At 47.6% G+C, this 20,242-nt stretch overlaps 1 protein-coding gene across 6 annotated transcripts in view; it reads right to left on the reverse strand.

Moving 5' to 3' along the window:
- TMCO1 (transmembrane and coiled-coil domains 1) overlaps positions 1-20,242 on the reverse strand; it is a 526,809-nt gene that overhangs the window by 454,312 nt on the left and 52,255 nt on the right. The window contains exons 2-3 of one of the 6 annotated variants that reach the window (XM_029617470.1): positions 6,648-6,738; positions 4,772-4,951 (exon numbers count right to left, since the gene is read on the reverse strand). The exons of 4 other annotated variants lie outside the window; for them this stretch is intronic. The gene's annotated coding sequence lies outside the window, so the exon portion shown is untranslated. The remainder of the gene's footprint in view (positions 1-4,771; positions 4,952-6,647; positions 6,739-20,242) is intronic. One more of the 6 variants, XM_029617471.1, reaches the window with a different exon arrangement.

The following is a 20,242-nucleotide window of genomic DNA, read 5'->3' on the forward strand; positions in this document are numbered from 1 at the left end:
TGTCTCGTTGGCAGGCCCAAAACTGTGGAACTCTATGCCACCTGAATTGAGGCTACAAAGAGATATGAAACTGTTTAGAAAGGTGTTAAAAACATGGCTTTTTAATCAAGCATTTGATATAGAATTGAGCAAATGATTTTATCTTTATTTTAATTATTTTTAATTTCATTTTAATCCATTTATTGTAAGTGATTTTATTTATGAACTAATTAATGTCTATTTCAGTTTTAAGACCAAATTGTATTTGTGTAATTTGATTTAAGTATCATGTCTGTTCTTTTTTAAATTTTTACAATGTAAACTGTTGTGAAGGTTGAAAAACTATACATCGGTATATAAAACTGAAGAAATAAATAAAAATAAATATCCAGCAAAGTTACGGGTGCACTACGATAACAAAGTGTTTTTCTTTACCTCAAAAGAGGAAGCCTCATCATTTTTAGCAATGCTGGAAAATCCTGGAGCGGTCTGAATTACTGTTTATCTACTAATGGCTAGTGACTCTGGCATTTAAAATTTACATGGGTGGCAGTAGGTGGGTCAGCTCCCAAGAGGGAAGTAGGACCACCGATCTAAATCCTATATGATCCTAACAGTGCCAGAGTTGTAACGGTGGTTGCCAACATTTATCTGTTTTGCTCTCTACTGTGCCAGGCCTGAATGTCTTTACTGGGAATCAGAGATAGAGAACATGGCCAGGCAGGCTTAAGTACCTTGAAGTTATACTATGTTATAAGTTCTTTCATGCGTGATGGTTGATTTAGGAGGGGGGCCAGAGAGGAGAATCTGAGTCTGGAATTGTATGTTTCCCAGGTGCGAGAGACCCTGTGTCCTTCTTGGAGTATGTGTATAGTGTGTGAGTAGATGTGGTGTGAGTGGTGGGGTGAGGGGGGAAGGGGTGTGCGTAGGATGGGGAGGGGAGGATGTGGGGGTGGAGACCAGGGAATAAATATACTGTTTTTGATGGGTCTTGGGACTCAGGTTGGGAAGCCCAGAGATTTTTTCATAGCTTGTCCAGAGCTGTGGGCCTGGCTTCACTATTTACACACTGCTTGCGGAGTGACCATGGCAACGGTTAAAATTACATCCTTAAATGTGGACAGTATAACACTCTCCGATAAAGAGGAAAAAACTGCTTTCCATGTTTCGGCTACTGCACCCCCAGGTAGTGTTTCTTCAGGAAACACATCTCACCAATGCAGAATATGGAAAGTTGAAAAGGGAATGGCTGGGACAATGCATATTTTCCTCTTTTTCATCTCGCAAGAGGGGTGTAGCCATTCTTATTCACAAACAATTGCCATTTCAGCTCACCCGGGTGTGCCATGATAAAGAGGGAAGATATGTGGTTGCTATGGGGTTTCTCCATCAGCAGCAGGTGGTGCTCTGTAATATATATGCAGCTAATAGCTACTCTCATGAGTTTTTTACTGGACTGGTGGGCCTTTTAACGGGTCTGTCGGATTACACTTTGGTAATAGGGGGAGATTTCAATAAGGTCGTGAATAAACACCTAGATTGTAAACCACCCAAGCCTATTGCCACCAACGACCTCCATCTGGGAGTAGCAAATCACCTGGACCGGATGGTATGCATCCTAGGGTTCTGAAGGAACTCAAAAATGAAATTTCTGATCTATTAGTTAAAATTTGTAACCTATCATTAAAATCATCCATTGTACCTGAAGACTGGAGGGTGGCCAATGTAACCCCAATATTTAAAAAAGGCTCCTGGGGCGAGCCGGGTAACTATAGACCAGTGAGCCTGACTTCAGTGCCGGGAAAAATATTGGAAACTATTCTCAAGAACAAAATTGTAAAGCATATAGAAAGACATGATTTAATGGAACATAGTCAACATAGATTTACCCAAGGGAAGTCCTGCCTAACAAATCTGCTTCATTTTTTTGAAGGGGTTAATAAACATGTGGATAAAGGTAAACTGGTAGATGTAGTGTATTTGGATTTTCAGAAGGCGTTTGACAAAGTCCCTCATGAGAGGCTTCTACGTAAACTAAAAAGTCATGGGATAGGAGGCGATGTCCTTTCGTGGATTACAAGCTGGTTAAAAGACAGGAAACAGAGAGTAGGATTAAATGGTCAATTTTCTCAGTGGAAAAGTGTAAACAGTGGAGTGCCTCAGGGATCTGTACTTGGACCGGTGCTTTTCAATATATATATAAATGATCTGGAAAGGAATACGACGAGTGAGGTTATCAAATTTGCAGATGATACAAAATTATTTAGAGTAGTTAAATCACAAGCAGACTGTGATACATTGCAGGAGGACCTTGCAAGACTTGAAGATTGGGCATCCAAATGGCAGACGAAATTTAATGTGGACAAGTGCAAGGTGTTGCATATAGGGAAAAATAACCGTTGCTGTAGTTACATGATGTTAGGTTCCATATTAGGAGCTACCACCCAGGAAAAAGATCTAGGCATCATAGTGGATAATACTTTAAAATCGTCAGCTCAGTGTGCTGCAGCAGTCAAAAAAGCAAATAGAATGTTAGGAATTATTAGGAAGGGAATGGTTAATAGAACGGAAAATGTCATAATGCCTCTATATCGCTCCATGGTGAGACCACACCTTGAATACTGTGTACAATTCTGGTCTCCGCATCTCAAAAAAGATATAGTTGCGATGGAGAAGGTACAGAGAAGGGCAACCAAAATGATAACGGGGATGGAACAGCTTCCCTATGAGGATAGGCTTGGAGAAGAGATGGCTGAGGGGGGATATGATAGAGGTCTTGGAGAAGAGACGGCTGAGGGGGGATATGATAGAGGTCTTGGAGAAGAGACGGCTGAGGGGGGATATGATAGAGGTCTTGGAGAAGAGACGGCTGAGGGGGGATATGATAGAGGTCTTTAAGATCATGAGAGGTCTTGAACGAGTAGATGTGACTCTGTTATTTTCACTTTCGAATAATAGAAGGACTAGGGGGCATTCCATGAAGTTAGCAAGTAGCACATTTAAGACTAATCGGAGAAAATTCTTTTTCACTCAACGCACAATAAAGCTCTGGAATTTGTTGCCAGAGGATGTGGTTAGTGCAGTTAGTGTAGCTGGGTTCAAAAAAGGTTTGGATAAGTTCTTGGAGGAGAAGTCCATTAATGGCTATTAATCAATTTTACTTAGGGAATAGCCACTGCTATTAATTGCATCAGTAGCATGGGATCTTCTTAGTGTTTGGGTAATTGCCAGGTTCTTGTGGCCTGGTTTTGGCCTCTGTTGGAAACAGGATGCTGGGCTTGATGGACCCTTGGTCTGACCCAGCATGGCAATTTCTTATGTTCTTAATTTCCTATGTCAGGAATTGCAGTTGCTTGACGTGTGGCGGGTACTGCACCCAAATGAGCAGGATTTTAGCTTTTTTTACAATCCTCACCAGTTGTACTCACGATTGGACTATTTGCTAGTTTTGAATGCCATGTTTTCTGGGGAAGTGGATGCTACAAAAGGTGTCAACGTGTCAGAAAATATGTTAGTAAATATGTGCTTATAATCATGTGTGAACAGTGTAGTCGGTTATTCCAAGTTAGTATTAAAACATAATTGCTTTTCATATGCCCTGCACTAGAAAAGGGCCTCTTTTTGAAATGCTTCCAATTATAGACACCTGTGTCCTTGGAGGCTCAGAAGAAAAAATAAAAAAAATAGAAGAACTTTTACTTCTTATCTTTGCTCTTGGTTAGAAAAAATGAGAGCCCTTCCTGTCTACCCTTGTCGGGAGGGGGGGGGCGCAAAAAAGTCAACTTTCTTAAACTGGGAAGCCTTCCAGCTTCAGACCCCTCTGTTTTAGGAAGGGGAGCAAATTTGTTAACTTTTTGGATAAAGAAGGAGCAGACTAGACCTACCTGGCTTTTCTGTTTATTTAAACCCCTGGTAGCAAAGAAAGAAAGCAATGCAGGATTAATCTCTGACCACACTAGAGAGACAGATAATAGCGGGTTAATTGCTTCATGATATCGGTAAGCATTTTATTTTCTGCATATGAGAACCCTCCCTAGCTAGTATAATTAAAACCTAGCCAGTATTAGCTAAAGCATGTGTAGGATAAACATGTTCTTGTTAAACAGGTTGTGCAGCTCAGCTTTCTGGCTCCCTGTCGGGAATAAGGCGGTCTGATCAATCACCTACATGCCAGGGACAGGATGAGTCCGAGTGGGCAGTAGCAACTGTTGACACATAACATGGGGGGATAGTGATCAATCATTTCTCTCTCGCACGCACACTTGTTTAGGGCACGGTATAAAAGAGCAGGACTTTCCAGTGTCCGGCGGGAGTAGGAGATATTGCCTCTTTAGACGTGTAGAGTGCTGGACACTGAAAACCCCCTTCTCGCCTTTGCTGACCTGACGACTCCTTGATACAAGGCTGTTGACATGAAGGGTGCTGGAAGGCATATGCAATCATGTGGTCTGTAAATAACTTTCCTTAAATAACGTCTATTACCATGATATCACATTAATAAATGATGTCATAGATATTGTGTCAGAGTACCTTACTCTCTCATTCCCAACAGCATGTAATAGATAATATGTTTGCATGTTCTAGAAAGCATTTATTTTACAAAAAAATGTCTTTAGTAGATATTTATCTAATTTCTATTGTTGCAGTCACTATTGCTACAATATTTACACTTATAGCTCTGTATTGTTTGGTTAAGATAAGATTAGAAAAGTATAATGCTTCATAAAGTTATTCACATGCTTTAAAAGATTATCATTTTGTATCTGAATAAAGAAATTGTTATTTTTCATACATTCAGACTGGTTGATTTCATTTCTAACTCCAAAGAAGAACTTCTCTCTCTAAATAAATAATAAACTTCTTCCTAAGGGCAGAAGAGTCGTGTGATTCAGGTAGGATAGGAGCAGAGCGTATCCTGTCAATCACTGACATGGCACCCCAGATGAGACATCTTTAGAGAGATAGGTAGCATCTAGGGAAAAATAAAACAGGAATTTTAATTTCCAATAAAGTGATATTACCTATAATAAAAAATTCTACATTGGTACAGAAAGGCAGATCCCTATAGGATAAGGGCAAGCCAAGAAAATCAGTCCTTTGTCCCTGTGCTATCACAAGGATATTTGTCGATTAAAAGCCCTGACTCAGCAAGGGATGCATCAGGGGTTAGACCGCAGGGGAGAAGAGAACTTCACACCCTTTGCTCTCCCTGATTGCCAGATGTCTTACACACTTAGTAAGTGTTTGTTTACTGACAATCAGACAGTCCTTGTTTCAGAGAAGAGAGGCGGCTTGGCTTTTACAAAAACTAGACCCCCTCAATGCCATACTGTCATATGATTCTCCGGCTGCGGACCAAATCCTGGCTGGAAAAAGGAATGTCTATTATACTACTGTCCTGAGATGTTTTTTAATATTATGAGATCATTATGGAAATACTTCAACTCCGACAGGGACGCCTGTGGTCTATGGAGGTCGTAGTGAGATTGATCATAAAGCAGACACGGTAAGACGGGCTTTTAGGCACACTCCCTACAGACATTAACCAGGTACCAGAACATCTGGCTACCTGATTAGCAGCATTAGAGGCAGTCACTGGTCAATGCAATGCACACACCAGACACTATATAATTTCAACCCTAATGCCACAGAATTTATTTCCCCCTTCCCCAGCTTGTGACTCGTGGGGGACTTACTATGCTTGGTGTTTTAGAGTAATAAATGATAAACCTTGATTATTAATCTGGGGGATGTATTGCAGAAAATATTGCATAAGTATGGTATATCAGCTGCCTATTTACTAGGAATGTTAGTGACTTTAGATAACTTTGACCAGGTATGGGAAATTCTGAAAGATATTATGCCTGAAACCTCTATTCGCATTGATCTTTGTAATAGATTAAGCACTCTGGCTCCTGCTGAAAGGAACCAACGCTTTCCATTCCTGATTCAACAGGCATATGAGGCAGCAGGAAAACCTTTATTCCCAGGGAAGCCGTTTAAACAGGCGCACCAGGGACCGGATAAACAAAAAGACAGAGGAAGGGACAGCCAGAGGTCTCAACCTGATAAGCACACCTGAAGGGTAAGCTTTAATTTCAGAAACCCATCCTCCCAGGAAAGGAATTATAGGGAGAACAGGGATTTCAGGGAATCCAGACAGGAATACCCACCTCCTCCATAGAGGACTCCTTCAGGCACCGGATGGGCTCTCCGGTATCCTGTGAGGTAAAATAGAGGAACTCCTCCTATAAGATAACCAAAACCAGAAAGACCCCCAGGGGTATCTGGAGCTACAGCTAAAGCTGATTGCCCTCCCACACCTACCCCGAGAAAACCAGCCAAGTGTGCCACACACCATGGCAGCGCTGGCCCCAAAACTCAACCCCCTGTGGATCCAGAGTAAGGAACAGGGTAAATTACACGTGGGGATAGTAGATACAGGAACTACCATTAGTATACTGACACAAGAATGGGATACTATACAGTATTTACAAAAAAACATAATTACTATGTTTGCGGGACGGCAGACGCAAGCTCCCTTAGCAATCATATATATTTATTCCCCCTACTACAAAAGGATCTCACACCATAAATGTAGCTTGTTTATTTGATAAAGAAGACCTGTATGTGGTCTACTTCTCACCAGCTGATATACTGGTACTCACCTCTATGATGAGGGAAGACCCGGCATATGGGTTAGAGACAGTTAAAGCTTCAATATCACCCCAGCTCAAAACCTTAGTAGGGGAAGCAGAACTAGAAAAGAGATTTAAGGAATGGCTTACATTAGGGGTTTAGTTCAAATTCCCAAGCCAATAAAAATCACATTAACTAAACCATTTAATCCCCACAAACAGTACTCTGTACACAGAAAATTCTGGGATGATCCTGATGAGATTGTTACTCAGAAAGTAGCTCAAGGGGTTTTAAGTGAGGAATATTCTCAATATAATTCCCTTCTGCTCCCAGTGCCCAAAGCAAATGGGAAAACCCGTATGGTCATGGACTATCGGGTCCTTAATGCCTCCTCTGAAACCGCAGCAGCGCAGACCCTCAATCCAGCATCAACAATTGATAACCTGCCTCGCCCTAGGTGGAAAGCCACCTTAGATTTAGCTAATGGGTTCTGGAGTATAGCCTTGAGGTCCTCCCCATTAACTGCATTTACGTTCCTGGGAAAGCAATATCAAGACTCCCCCAGGGATTTAATTCCCCTGTATTATTTTCAGCAGCCATTGAAGAGCTCCTTCAACATCACATTGATAACGCCAATCCATATGTTGATGACATATATGTGGCTTCCGATACACTGCAGGTACTTTGGCAGACTGTAGTTAAACTGATACAGGTCCTGGGGGAAGAAGGATTAGTAGTAAATTTTGCCAAAGCAAGAATAGGCTTTGAGGAAGACAAATTTTTAGGATTTCTAATTGGGGCAACGAAGCAGGAGGGTAGGCTATCTAAGAAAGCCGTGTAGGCAACAAAGTAGGTTTAGACGCCAAAAGTCTCAATTTTGCCCATAAAACAGTATCAAATTTTGCGGCACTAGCAAAACCCTTATATAATCTGTTAAAAAGCAATGCAGTGGTAGCTAGGAACTGGACTACTGTACCTCGAGTGCCTGCAGGCATTCTGCCTGCAGGCACTCGAGGAGGCTATAAAAAATTCATCTCCATTAGCACAAAAACCCTGTAAAGGATTTGGATCTTGTGCTTCAGGTTTCTGACTCACACTTCTTAGATACAATAAGTAATCGTGATGAGTCTCAACCTATTTGCTATATTACACACGCTTTCTCTCTCCCTGAGAAAAAGTTTAATATAGTTGAGTGTACTTTAACAGCTGTCAGATATTGCCTTTCCAAAATTTCTACTTTGGCACAAGGCAAAAGCATACACTGTTACACTGGAATACCACAGCTGCAAGTAGTGACTCGGCACTCCCTCCCTGAAAGTAGGGCAATCGCCACACGCTGGGTATAGTGGCGAGCTGATCAGTATAGGGATGATGTACAATTCCATTATCAAAATGGTCTCACAGACTCTGGCACTGAATTAGTTACGGGCCGATACAGTAAAAACGCGGAAGAGCACCCGCTCTCCTGGCGCGCGCACTGGCCACTCTCCTATGCGCGCGATTCAGTATTTTAATTTATTAAAATTAGGCCCGGCGTCCCTAGTGCCTCTTTTTTGACAGAAGCAACGGCTATCAGCAGGTTTGACAGCCAATGCTCAATTTTGCTGTCGTTTCTATCTTTCTATCATGTATTTTGTGATGAATTGACTGTTACTTTTACTCACTGGCAAGGAATCCCTTATCGTAATATTACTTTGTGGAATAATGCTTGTGGGAACAATAGGTTCTTTTGTGCCAAGTCCTCATCTACCCAGACACAATGCTCATATTGCCCTAATTGACGTTATCAAGTTAATCTTTGTAATAAAAGATTTTCTAACAGAGTAGAGGACCTTTCTTTACGCAGGAAGCTCATTTTTTTTTCAGATAGACTAGTGCAAGGCAAGTCTCTAACAACTGCCTGCATTTGAGGTTTAGTAGAAGGGAGAAATGAGACAGAAGTTACATCTGCTTTAGATCTTATCATACAAACTAAGTGGCTGAATGATTCATTTTCGCTGCCCGACTGGGTAATAAGGACAGCTAGACGAAAGAGAAGGAATGTTTTGAAACATGAAATTCAGAACACCTTCCTTAATTTAAATGACAGAATTATTCTCACAGGACAAGCAGGATGATAGTCCTCCCATATGGGTGACGTCAGTGGACGGAGCCCTGTTATGAAAAACTTTTCTGTCAAAGTTTCTATAAAGCTTTGACTGACACTGGCACACTGAGTATGCTCAGCCTGCAATTATCTCTGTGACCACAGGTGTCTCCCCTCAGTCTTCTTTTTTCCGCTTTGCAATAAGCATAGCGGTTAGGAGCTTTGTGAGAAATTCTCATAATTTTTCCTCACGGAAACACAAACTTACTTCACAAACACTTCTTCCCTGCACGGGTCTCCCTTCGCGTACATTTAATCGATGCTCGGCGAGTACTATGCTCTGTTTTTCGGTCGGTTCCTGTCACCTCACTACGGTTTCCCCGGCCTACCAACCGAATTGCAGCCTTCCCTCTCCCTACGTTTTCACAGTTAGCCTCACATAGCCTGCGAGTGTCCTCCTGTGACCCTCTGCCTGGTTATTAGCGCTAGTGGGATAGGGACTTCCATGTTACCGTTGCCGCCAGGGCCCCTGCCGAATTCATACCTCGGTACCTTCGTCCAGTCAATGCCCCCATCGCTACCGTCGGTACCCCCATCCAGGCCATCCTGTCTTTTTCAATGCCATCGACACCCCTCCCCCGCGGTCCGTCGATGCCATCGATCCCCACATCGATATTTTCAGTGCCATCAAGGTTTTCATCCATGGTGCTGATTTTTCCATCGATGGCATAGATGACCGGGTGGATGCCATCGATGCACACCTTGGTGTCGTCAGTGCCATCGACGCCCGGGTCGATGCCCTTGCCTAAACACAGTGCTCCATGCTTTGGGTTCTTAACTAAAGCCCCATATCAGCCTACGACACTACAAGTTGCAGGAGCAGTGCAGGCATGCTGACAGTCCGTCATCATTCGCCATCCAAGACAGCGAGGGCATCCACCTCGGCGCTGGGGAAAGACCAGGCCGAGCACCGTGGCACTCATTGTCACTGGCACGGTGACCGTCCACCACCGACGCCATCCAAGACATTGGTGCTATCCTACTCTGTGCTGGAGAATGCCCGGGCCGAGCAACATCGCTATTGGAGAAATTACTTACCTGATAATTTCGTTTTCCTTAGTGTAGACAGATGGACTCAGGACCAATGGGTATAGTGTACGCCTGTTAGCAGTTGGAGACGGAGCAGATTTCAATCTGAAGTCAGCCCCTAGTACATATACCCCTGCAGGAAGTGCAGCTCCTCAGTATTCTTCCTTGAAAAGCATTGTGGATATATGTGTGACTGATTGATTAACTTCATCATATGGTTAACTTAATTAACTTGTTAATAACGTTTAAAACTTGATTAAACTTGAGTGACTTGAACTGGTTGATGGACTATAGCTGGCGACCGCCAGTGTACTCAACTGGAAAGCGTCGACACCCAGCAGGGTGAACGCTCTAGGTAAGTTAAAACATGGCTTACCCGTACTTCATTGAAAACCATGCATAACGGCAGCCGAGGGTGGGATGCTGAGTCCATCTGTCTACACTAAGGAACACGAAATTATCAGGTACGTAATTTCTCCATTTCCTAGCGTGTAGCAGATGGACTCAGGACCAATGGGATGTATAAAAGCTACTCCCGAACCGGGTGGGAGGCTGCCCGTGACCCACTTAGAATTGACCTTGCAAATGCCGTGTCCTCCTGAGCCTGCGCATCCAGACGGTAGAATCTGGGGAAGGTAAGGATGGAGGACCACGTTGCCGCCCTGCAGATCTCGGCAGGTGACAGCATTCTAGTTTCAGTTTCTGCCCAGGACACCGCCTAGGTTCTGGTAGAATGGGCCTTGACCTGTAGAGGTGGTGGCTTTCCCGCTTCTACGTAGGCCGCCTTGATGACTTCCTTGATCCAGCGGGCAATGGTTGTCTGCGAGGCCGCTTCCCCTTGCCTCTTTCCGCTGTGAAGGACAAAAGGGTGGTCCATCTTTCGTACCCGTTCCGACCTTTCCAGGTATCTGGATAGGAGTCTGCCGATGTCGAGGTGGCGTAGACTACGGGCTTCTTCCAAATTCTTCGAGCCATCCATCGTTGGTAGTGAGATGGTTTGGTTAAGGTGGAAGTGTGAGACCACTTCGGAGAGGAAGGAGGGGACCGTGCATAGTTGGAGGGCCCCGGGTTGAGCCTGAAGAACGGCTTACAGCAGGACAGTGCTTGTAGCTCTGAGATGCGTCCGGCCGAACACATGGCCAGTAAGAACACCGTCTTTAAGATTAACAGTCGGAGGGACAGGCCTCAGAGGGGACTGAAGGTGGATCTCGCTAGGAACTCCAAGGCGAGGTTGAGGTTCCACAGAGGTACTGGCCACTTTAGTGGCGGGCGAATGTGTTGGACTCCTTTCAGGAAGCGTGAAACATATGGGTGCAAGGCTATGCTGTTGCCTTCGCTACTGGAGCCATAACATGACAATGTTGCCACCTTGATCCCCTGGGACTGCAGATCCCGCCTGCGGCTGAAGTATCTGGTGTTGCGATTCCGGGTCGGCCCCGGAATCGCTACTCACTTCTTCGGGGCTCCGCGTTGGGCCCGCGCTCCCCGGACCTCCGGGGACCTCAGCCAGCGCGGGTTCGGCGTTCCCCCGCCTCGCCCGGGCCTGTGCTCGCTCCTGCCGGCTCCTCTTCGCTGCGTCGCAGCAGCCGGCGTTCCTCGGCAGCTGGCCCCGCCCCCTAGACGCACGCGCGCGTCTCTGACCCAAATTTAAAGGGGCCAGCGCGGGAAAATGCAGGGGAAGCCTCCGGGTGACGTCAGACGCTGCAGGGTATTTATACCCTGCAGCTCAGCCAAGCCAGTGCCTTGCAACGAGGTTCCCAGGGTTTTCTCCTGTCTCCAGTTGCTGCGTTCCTGCTTCGTTGTCTCCTACTTGGCTCCTGACCCCGGATCGGCTTACGTCCTACTCTTGGCTTCTGACCCCGGACTGGTATTTGGTATCCTCTGGCTGCTGACCTCGGACCGGCTTACGTTGACCCTCTGGCTTCTGACCCCGGACCGGCTTACGTTGATTCTCTGGCTTCTGACCCCGGACCGGCTTACGTTGATTCTCTGGCTTCTGACCCCGGACTGGCTTACGGTGATCCTTTGGTTCCTGACTCTGGACTGGCGAGCGACGACCCTTCGGCACTCAACCTTGGACTACAGCTGACCAGGCTCTCGCGGGCCCTCCTAAGTCCCAGCGGCCGGGTTCCTACGGGCTCCTCCTGGGGGGACTTCGGCTTCCAGGGTGAATCTCCTAAGTCCCAGCGGCCGGACTCCTACGAGCTCCTCTCGGGGGAGGATCGGCTTCCAGGGCGAAGGTCTTCTCAACACAGCGCCAGCGCCATCATCACCTCCTTCCTCGCCAGAGCTCTTGGTCGCATAGGGCTCCCAGAGTTCCACATTCGGTCAGCCACCAGTCTGTCCGCGCCGCCTCCCGGTCGGGGTCGCTGCTGCAACCACCTACAGCAGCTCTTCTTCTGGCTCCGATCGGCCCAAGGGTCCACGAATCCAACATCTGGTATTTGAGCATTGGATCTGTTTCCTAGAAGGTCCATGTCTGAGGTCTCCCATCGATTCACTATCATCTTGAGGGCTGTGGACGACAGCTTCCATTCTCCTGGGTTTAGACTTTCCCTGCTGAGGGAGTCTGTCGTGATGTTTTCTTTCCCCGGCGATGTGGACGGCGGAGATCTCCTGGAGATTTGTTGCCGCCCACGCCATCAGGGGATCTATTTCTAGGGATGTCAGTTGATGTAGGCCACCATCATGGCATTGTCAGACATCACTCTGACTGTTTTGTCCCAAAATGTGTGGGTGAACCGCAGGCAGGCTAATCTGACTGCCCGCGCTTCTAGGCGGTTGATGTTCCATCCCGCTTCTTTTGCGTTCCATTGCCCTTGGGCAGTTAACTCTTCACAGTGTGCTCCACACCCATGTAGACTGGCATCTGTGGTGAGCAGGTTCCAGGTTGGGGAGGATAGTCTTGATCCCCGGCTCGTGTGGCAGTTCTGCAGCCACCACCGTAGCTGGGTCCGGACTCTGCCCGGAAGTGGTAGATGTACGGTGTAGTTCTGGGATCGGGACTCCGCTGCCATAGAAGTGAGCGTTGTAGGGGCCTCATGTGGGCTAGCGCCCATGGCACCACTTCCAGAGTGGACACCATTAGCCCAAGGACTTGCAGATAATCCCATGCTGTGGGACGAGGGACGCTCAGTAAGGACTGAAGCCGGTTCCACAGCTTTGATCTCCTCATGGGGGATCTCCTCATGGGGGTCAGGCTGACCTTGGTGTCGAATCGGACTCCTAGGTATTTCAGCGACTGTGAGGGCTGTAGGGGTGTTGACCACCCATCCTAGGCTTTCCAGTAGTGTTATGACTCTGCTATTCCTCCGGCGACTTTGCTCTGATCAGCCAATCGTTCAGGTAGGAATGAAGGAGGATTCCTTCCTTCCTGAGTGTTGCCGTCACCACTACTATCACCTTGGTGAACGTCCGGGTGCAGTGGCTGACCCAAAGGGTAGTGCCCGGAACTGATGGTGATGACTCAGAACCTTGAAGCGTAGGAAGCACTGGTGTTCCTGATGAATTGGGATGTGTGAGTAGACCTCCGACAGATCCAGGGATGTGAGGAACTCCCCTGGTTGTATTGCCCATATGACGGATCGTAGGGTTTCCATGCGGAAGCGGGGAATCCTTAGGCGGCGGATGACCGACTTGAGGTCTCGGATGGGCCTGAATGTACCCTCTTTCTTGGGTACGATGAAGTAAATGGAATAATGACCAGTATTCATTTCCCGTGTAGGTACCTGGGTTACGGCCTCGAGGGCCAGTGCTTGTTCAGTGTAGCTCCCACTGCCGCCCTCTTGAAGGGGGTGGCAGGGTATTCCATGAACTTGTTGGAAGTTATCAAAACCCATCTGCGAATAGGGTTAGTCTGCCCCCTATGGCTTCTTCCCTTGGATGGGTCAGCTGATTCTCATTGTGGGGTGCAGCCGGGGCCTGTACCCGAGCTGGTTCCCCTCTTGGTGTGCTTGTTCTGGAGGGGCTGCTTCCTGTCCGTAGGGCGGGACGCTTGATAGTTGCTCTTGTAAGGGTTGAAGCGCTGTGAACTTCTGCCCTTGGTGGACCTGGGGAAGGGACGCTGGTTTCTTTCTGTCCTGCCTTCCGCCATGTGCGGTAATGGGGAGTCGCCCCATTTGCTGGCCAGTTTCTCTAGTCCGCTGCCAAACAGGAGGGATTCTTTGAAGGGTACCCTCGTGAGGTTCGTTTTGGAAGAAGCGTCAGCCGACCAATTTCGAAGCCAGAGCTGTCTGCTGGCTGCCACTGTGGACGAGACTCCTCTGGCCGCTGTGTGCACTAGATCGGAAGCCGCGTCAGTGAGAGAAGATAGCACTGATTCCATGTCTTCTTCCAGGGTGTTGTTCCTGGCTTGTGATAAGCAGGTACGTGCCACCACGGTGCAGCAAGCCGCAATCTGTAGGACAGGGCTGCAACTTCGAATGACTGCTTGAGTATGGCTCCCAGGCGCCGGTCATGTGTATCCTTGAGCGCCGCTCCTCCCTCCACTGGGATGGCAGTGCGCTTAGCGATCGCGCAGCCTATGGCGTCCACTCTAGGGCACGCCAGGACCAATGGGATGTACCATTGTACCCCCTGGTTGCTGGATCCAGGGGGTACATGGCAGACAAGTCTCAACCCCTTTTGAATGAGGACTCCGGAGCATTCCGCTCTAGGTCAATTAGCTGTTGCGCCGCCTGCAAGAGAGGAAGGTGGCGCGACATCTGGCGAAGGCCCTCCAGCAGGGGGTTCATTTTAGGTTCCCCCGAGGTGCCTTGGCCCGGGATAGCGAGCTCCGATAGGCATTGGGATACCAGGTCCGGGAGCTCATCCTTTGTGAAGAAGCGTCTCATGGATCAGTGTGGTTCTGTCCCCGGGGGGAGTTCCCCCTCCTCCAGGGGCTTGATTTCTTCTTCGGAGAGGTCCGTGTCCCCCTAGTTGGGGCTTCTGGACGGTGTGAGCTTGTGCCTAGGCTCGAGGGTCCTGGGGCATGAGGGTCCTGGGGCGTCACATGTGGCTGTTCCGTCCGGGGTTCAGGCTGTATTTTAACGATGGCGTGAATCCCCTTGAACAATTCCACCCCAGAGCTCGATGCTGGGTCTAAGTTGAGGGGCACCGGTTCTCTGGTTCCCGACTGTGGGGCGGACTCACTGGGGCCTGCTAGGTCCGGGATGTCCCTTGAGGAGCTAGCGCTGAGCCCTGGTGGGGAAAGGCCCTGACCTGGATCTCCCATGGCCTCCTCACAGTGTGCACACAGGGCGTCAGCCTCCTTGCTCTGAGCGGCTCTGAAGTGGCATACTGGGCAGAGGCCTTGAGCTTTATTCCTGGCTCTGGAGGTGCCTTGTCTGCAGGCGCATAAGTTCTTGTGCGCTCCAGTGCGCCTGAGATGTGTGCGCAGATGTGCGCCTAGCCGCAGGTATGCGCTTTGTTCTGTGCGCGTAACTTATGCGCGTAAGGTTTTATATGCGCTTAAGATTATGCGCACAAGTAATTTTGTGCGCTTAGCTCAATTTGTGCGCTCGGATCGGACGGCGGTGCGGCGAACAGGGCCAAGATGGCAACGGAGAGCATGCGGGCAATATGGCGACCTCCACCGCGGGTCTCCACGTGGGTAGACCCTGGAACAGCCGGGGCCTAGCCCTGCTAGGGCGGATCAACCCGGTGACGCTGGTCTCGATCGGTGACCTGCGCTCCTCCTCGATCCTAGGAGACCGGACGAAGAGAAGATTTCTACCTTACCTTGTCTTCGGCGCTCCCCAGTTTTGTTTGGGGCGGTCTCCGGCTGCGGGGGGAAGAGGGCGAATACCTTCACCGCCGCACTCGAGGGTGCACCCGCTGCCTCGACGCCGCGCCCGAGACTTCGGGGGCTAGGTCCCCGCCGCAAATCGGCCGCTGGACCGAGGCTGCCTCTACGCCGCGCCCGAGGCTTCGGGGGCTAGGTCCCTGCCGCGAATCGGCCACCGGACCGAGGCTCACCTCAGAGGGACCACGGAAATCACCTCGGGAAATTCAACTGGGGGAGGGACCCGAGGGTATCACTGCAGGAGTGCGGGGCTCGTCTTCAGGTAGGTTTCTTCTTTAAATTTCTTTAATTTTGGTCTAACGCTCTGAGAGCATGCAGATAGTCCTTAACTGCTATGGAGACGGAAAATACTGAGGAGCTGCACTTCCTGCAGGGGTATATGTACTAGGGGCTGACGTCAGATTGAAATCTGATCCGTCTCCAACTGCTAACAGGAGTACACTATACCCACTGGTCCTGAGTCCATCTGTTACATGCTAGGAAATGCCACCGCCACTGTTCCACACAGTGCTGGCAGTCCTCGGTGCTCCAGAATGACCGGACCGAGTTCCGAGGAATTCTGCACTGGCGTCACGATACATCGAGCCGCTGCAAAGAGGGCCGGGTTCATGAGTCATAATGGCTCTCCTGTACCTGAGGCGTTCCCCACCGACACCGTTGCGGGGTTCTGACCCTCCACAAATAACTGTGTTAGTGCCAGACACGCTCAGCCTGTCTCCTCTGTATCTGCGCTACCATACCAGGTTACAGAGTTGAGTCGGACGTTTATGTCCTTCAGGCTGTTCCTCAATGCCTCCTGAAATCCATGGAGCCATTGATCTTCACCGGCTTGTCCTTCTGCGATCCACGACGGATGGTAAGTACTCTAATCCCACTTCAGCGATAATCCCATTGAGACCTGTTCTCTAAATCAGGCCATATGGTTCGAAAGGTTCTAGGTCGTCTTGTCTTCCAAAAACCGTACTAGTGTCATATATCACTACTGCCAGCTATGTCGGACACAATACCAAGAGAACCTCTCTACCAATCATTTTGGATTACATCAGGACATCTGCCTGTTGTCAGCAACAGGACTCTGTACTGATTAATACTCTGGCTTCTGGTTCCTAATTAAGGACCAAAATCCCAGATGCATTCGCTGATCTGCTAAACACAAGATCCAGCAAACACTGCCTCAATTGCAAATCCACCTCGAGGCCTGGCGACAGGTCTCGACGTTTTCTTGTACATCACACAGAAATGCGGGTAAGACTTTTACCGCTCACACTCCCGTGGGAGATTACATGATATCCACATTACATCAGCCCCGCCAGTTGGACACCTCCTGGTCTCTCAACTTGCCGGATATCAGAGCGGCCACCCCACTTGGTACCAAGGTTCAGGGTACAGACCCCGACGCCACAAAGCGTGGGGGGGGGGGGGGGGGAGAGTTTTAATCTCATTATTCTTTCTTTCAACAGAAAGTAGTTACTCTCCGCCCATCCTGGACCTCAGAAATATCAACGTTCTTCAGAAGGGACAGGTAAAATGGTGTCTCTCATCATCATACTTCCATACTGCAGTAAGTAGGTTGCCTCTTTCCTCTAATCTTTCTATGTGCTTCATGGTGAGTCAACAATATTACAATCCCAAACTTTGCTCCAGTTTCGGCAACTTGGGTATTTCATTAAATCACTAGCAGTGACTGCTGTTTCTCTACAGAGTAAAACATCATTCACGCATTTCCTTGCATGGACAGTTGCATAACAACAGACACTCCAAGCAAGGAGCGCTATCTTCTTCACGACTCACTATAAATCTACTACCTGGGATTGCTGTTAACTACCATAAATCCCATATAGAACACTTCTGGACACCACAGTCACAACGAACTTCCTGTCCAACAAGCGCGCAGACATTCTGATAAATTCCTATATGTCTGTGCACGCATACAACATAACCTCAGCCCCTCAATTCTTTCATTGCTGGGCCACGGGATTTTTTCACCATGCACTTTACTCATAGGTCCAGATTTGCTATGAGTAAGATTCAATGAAATTTCAATTATCAGTGGATCTAAGCTGTTCAACGGCTTTCATCCCTGATCCATATTGCAGATCTAGAACCAAAACTTAGGCTGGTCCTGCTCATGCTCGCATTTACTCAGGGTTGCAGAGTTCGAAATGACATCTTCTCAACCCAATATGCGTCTATTCCGCTCCATGCAGAATTTCACATCAACTTCCTGGAGCTTCGAGCCATGAGTTATGCCTTTATGCCTTACAATACTGCCTCTGCAACAAACCTTTGTGCATACAGAGAGACAGCATAGTGACAATGCGGTATTTATTTATTTATATTTAACATCTTTATTTAAAATCTTTTCTATACCGTCGTTAAGCGGGTGCCAACACAACTGTTCACAATAGGGCACAAAAACTATATGTTGTATAAAGTGTCTAGAATTCTAACTCTTAAACAGGTGCCATCAAAATATTGTAACAATTTCATAATAAATATTATTTGGTGGGTGTTATAAGTCATGTCCAGTTCTTCTTACTCCGCTATAAGATTAGTATTACTTAACTCTAGCTCTTTGTTGTTTAAAATAAAAACACACAAGCACGCACAACCTCTTAGCTGCTCTGCTAGGAAGCTATAAAGCTCTACCCTTGGCCCTTGCTCACTCCATGCATCCCCGGGCCACTTATCTAACAGACTTACTGAATGTACTAGCAGACCTTCTCCATATAGGTTTCCATCCTCTCGGATGGTCTCTGACTACATGTGTAGCGAGAAAAATCTTCTAACGCTGAGGTCAACCAACCTTGCCCTCTGCGTCTGAATCGAATCATACGGTGGATTCTACTCCCTACACATGTCTCGAATGTGTTCCCATGGACGCCTTTGCTGCAACAAAGGCCTCTTATATGTGTCTCTTTCGATGCCTCTCATAGCCAGCACTCTTATTATGCTGCACCAGGACGGGGTTCACTGTTTCTCAGACCCACGTCCTGGCCGAGACCAGTATGTTTTCCCATACTTCTCAATCTATCACACCAGTAACTAATTCGCCTTCTCACAGGTCAGTCCCATATCATGGACTCACTGATGTTCTTAGGTACTGGTAACGTCACAAAAACCTTCCACACATAAATCTTACCATTCAAAATGGCATGATTTACCACATGGTGAATACATAAGGGTATTACCCCCTTTTTTTTTTTTCTACATCACTCTTTTCTCTTACTCCCTCAGATTCTGCTCCCCAGACATCCTCTACATGGGTACACCTCGGTTCCAATTGGCATACCACTTGGGAGTGGGGATACCCGATTAACGGTTCAACCCCTTCTGAGTCAGCTTACCATGGGTTATCCACTGATTAAGCCGCCTCTATTTTTACTGGTTACAGAATGGGGCCTATATTTAGTGCTTACAAGACTCATACATTCCCCGTTCGGGCCTTGCCATTCCTCTCAATTAACAGTCTGGTATGGGAAATTCTTTCCCTCGTAGTCTTCACTTCTGCCAACAGGGTCAGTGAGTTCCACACCTTGTTACATACTCACCCAACCCAGCGTTCCTCCGTGACAGAGTGGTCTTACGTTTTCAACTTCATATCCTTCTTAAGGTATACGCAGCATCTCACCTTATTCAGAATATACTCTGCCCACTTTTTCTCAACACCTCTCTCTCACCAGGGCGAGAGAGTTTTCCACTCCTTGGACTGTAAAAGTGCACTTGCATTCTATCTAGACCGCACTACACTCCATAGGAATTACACCTAACTCTTTCCTTCTGTGGCAAAAGCCAAGCTGCGAGTTCCAATGGGCAAACAGACCTTTTCCTCCTAATTGAAGGGCTGTATCTCTTTTTCCTACCAACAAGCAGGCATTTCACAACACCGTGTGTAACCACACTCTGTTAGGGCCGTACCTGCCTCAATAGCTCATCTTCGGCCGGTGCCGCTTGTACATATTTGTAAGGCTGCGACCTGGAGCTCTTTCTATACCTTCGCAGCCCATTATTGCTTAGATAAGACTGGCCGGCATGCTTCCATGTTTGGCCAGTCTGTCTACTCATCTTCTTTTCAGTTAAACTACCCAACATCCTTCCACCAACCCATTAAGGGTTTCAGGATGCCCTCCTTACCAAATTCCACCCCCGTCGTTGCGCCTTTTGTACGTCTTTGGGTGCATTTGGTGCACTCTCGGGCATCCTCAGCTCAGTACTCACCCATATGTGAGGACTACCATCCTGCTTGTCCTGTGAGAAAGCAAATGTTGCTTACCTGTAACAGGTGTTCTCACAGGACAGCAGGATGTTAGTCTTCACGAAACCCACCCACCACCCCGCGGAGTTGGGTCTACATACGTTTTATTATTTTAGTTTTGCTTGCGTTTTTTGCTATAAGATGAGACTGAGGAGAGAAACCAGTGGTCACAGGGATAATTGCAGGCTGAGCATGCTCAGTGCACTCAGTGTGCCAGTGTCAGTCAAAGCTTTATAGAAACTTTGACAGAAAAGTTTTCCGTAACAGAGCTCCGTCCACTGACGTCACCCATACGTGAGGTCTAACATCCTGTTGTCCTGTGAGAACACCTGTTACAGGTAAGCAATATTTGTTAAATTGCTATCAAAGGTATACAGTCAAACGAATATCAGTTGAAAGCAGGAGTTTTTCA

Source organism: Rhinatrema bivittatum, chromosome 10 (genome assembly GCF_901001135.1).
Source record: "Rhinatrema bivittatum chromosome 10, aRhiBiv1.1, whole genome shotgun sequence".
NCBI lineage: Eukaryota > Metazoa > Chordata > Amphibia > Gymnophiona > Rhinatrematidae > Rhinatrema > Rhinatrema bivittatum.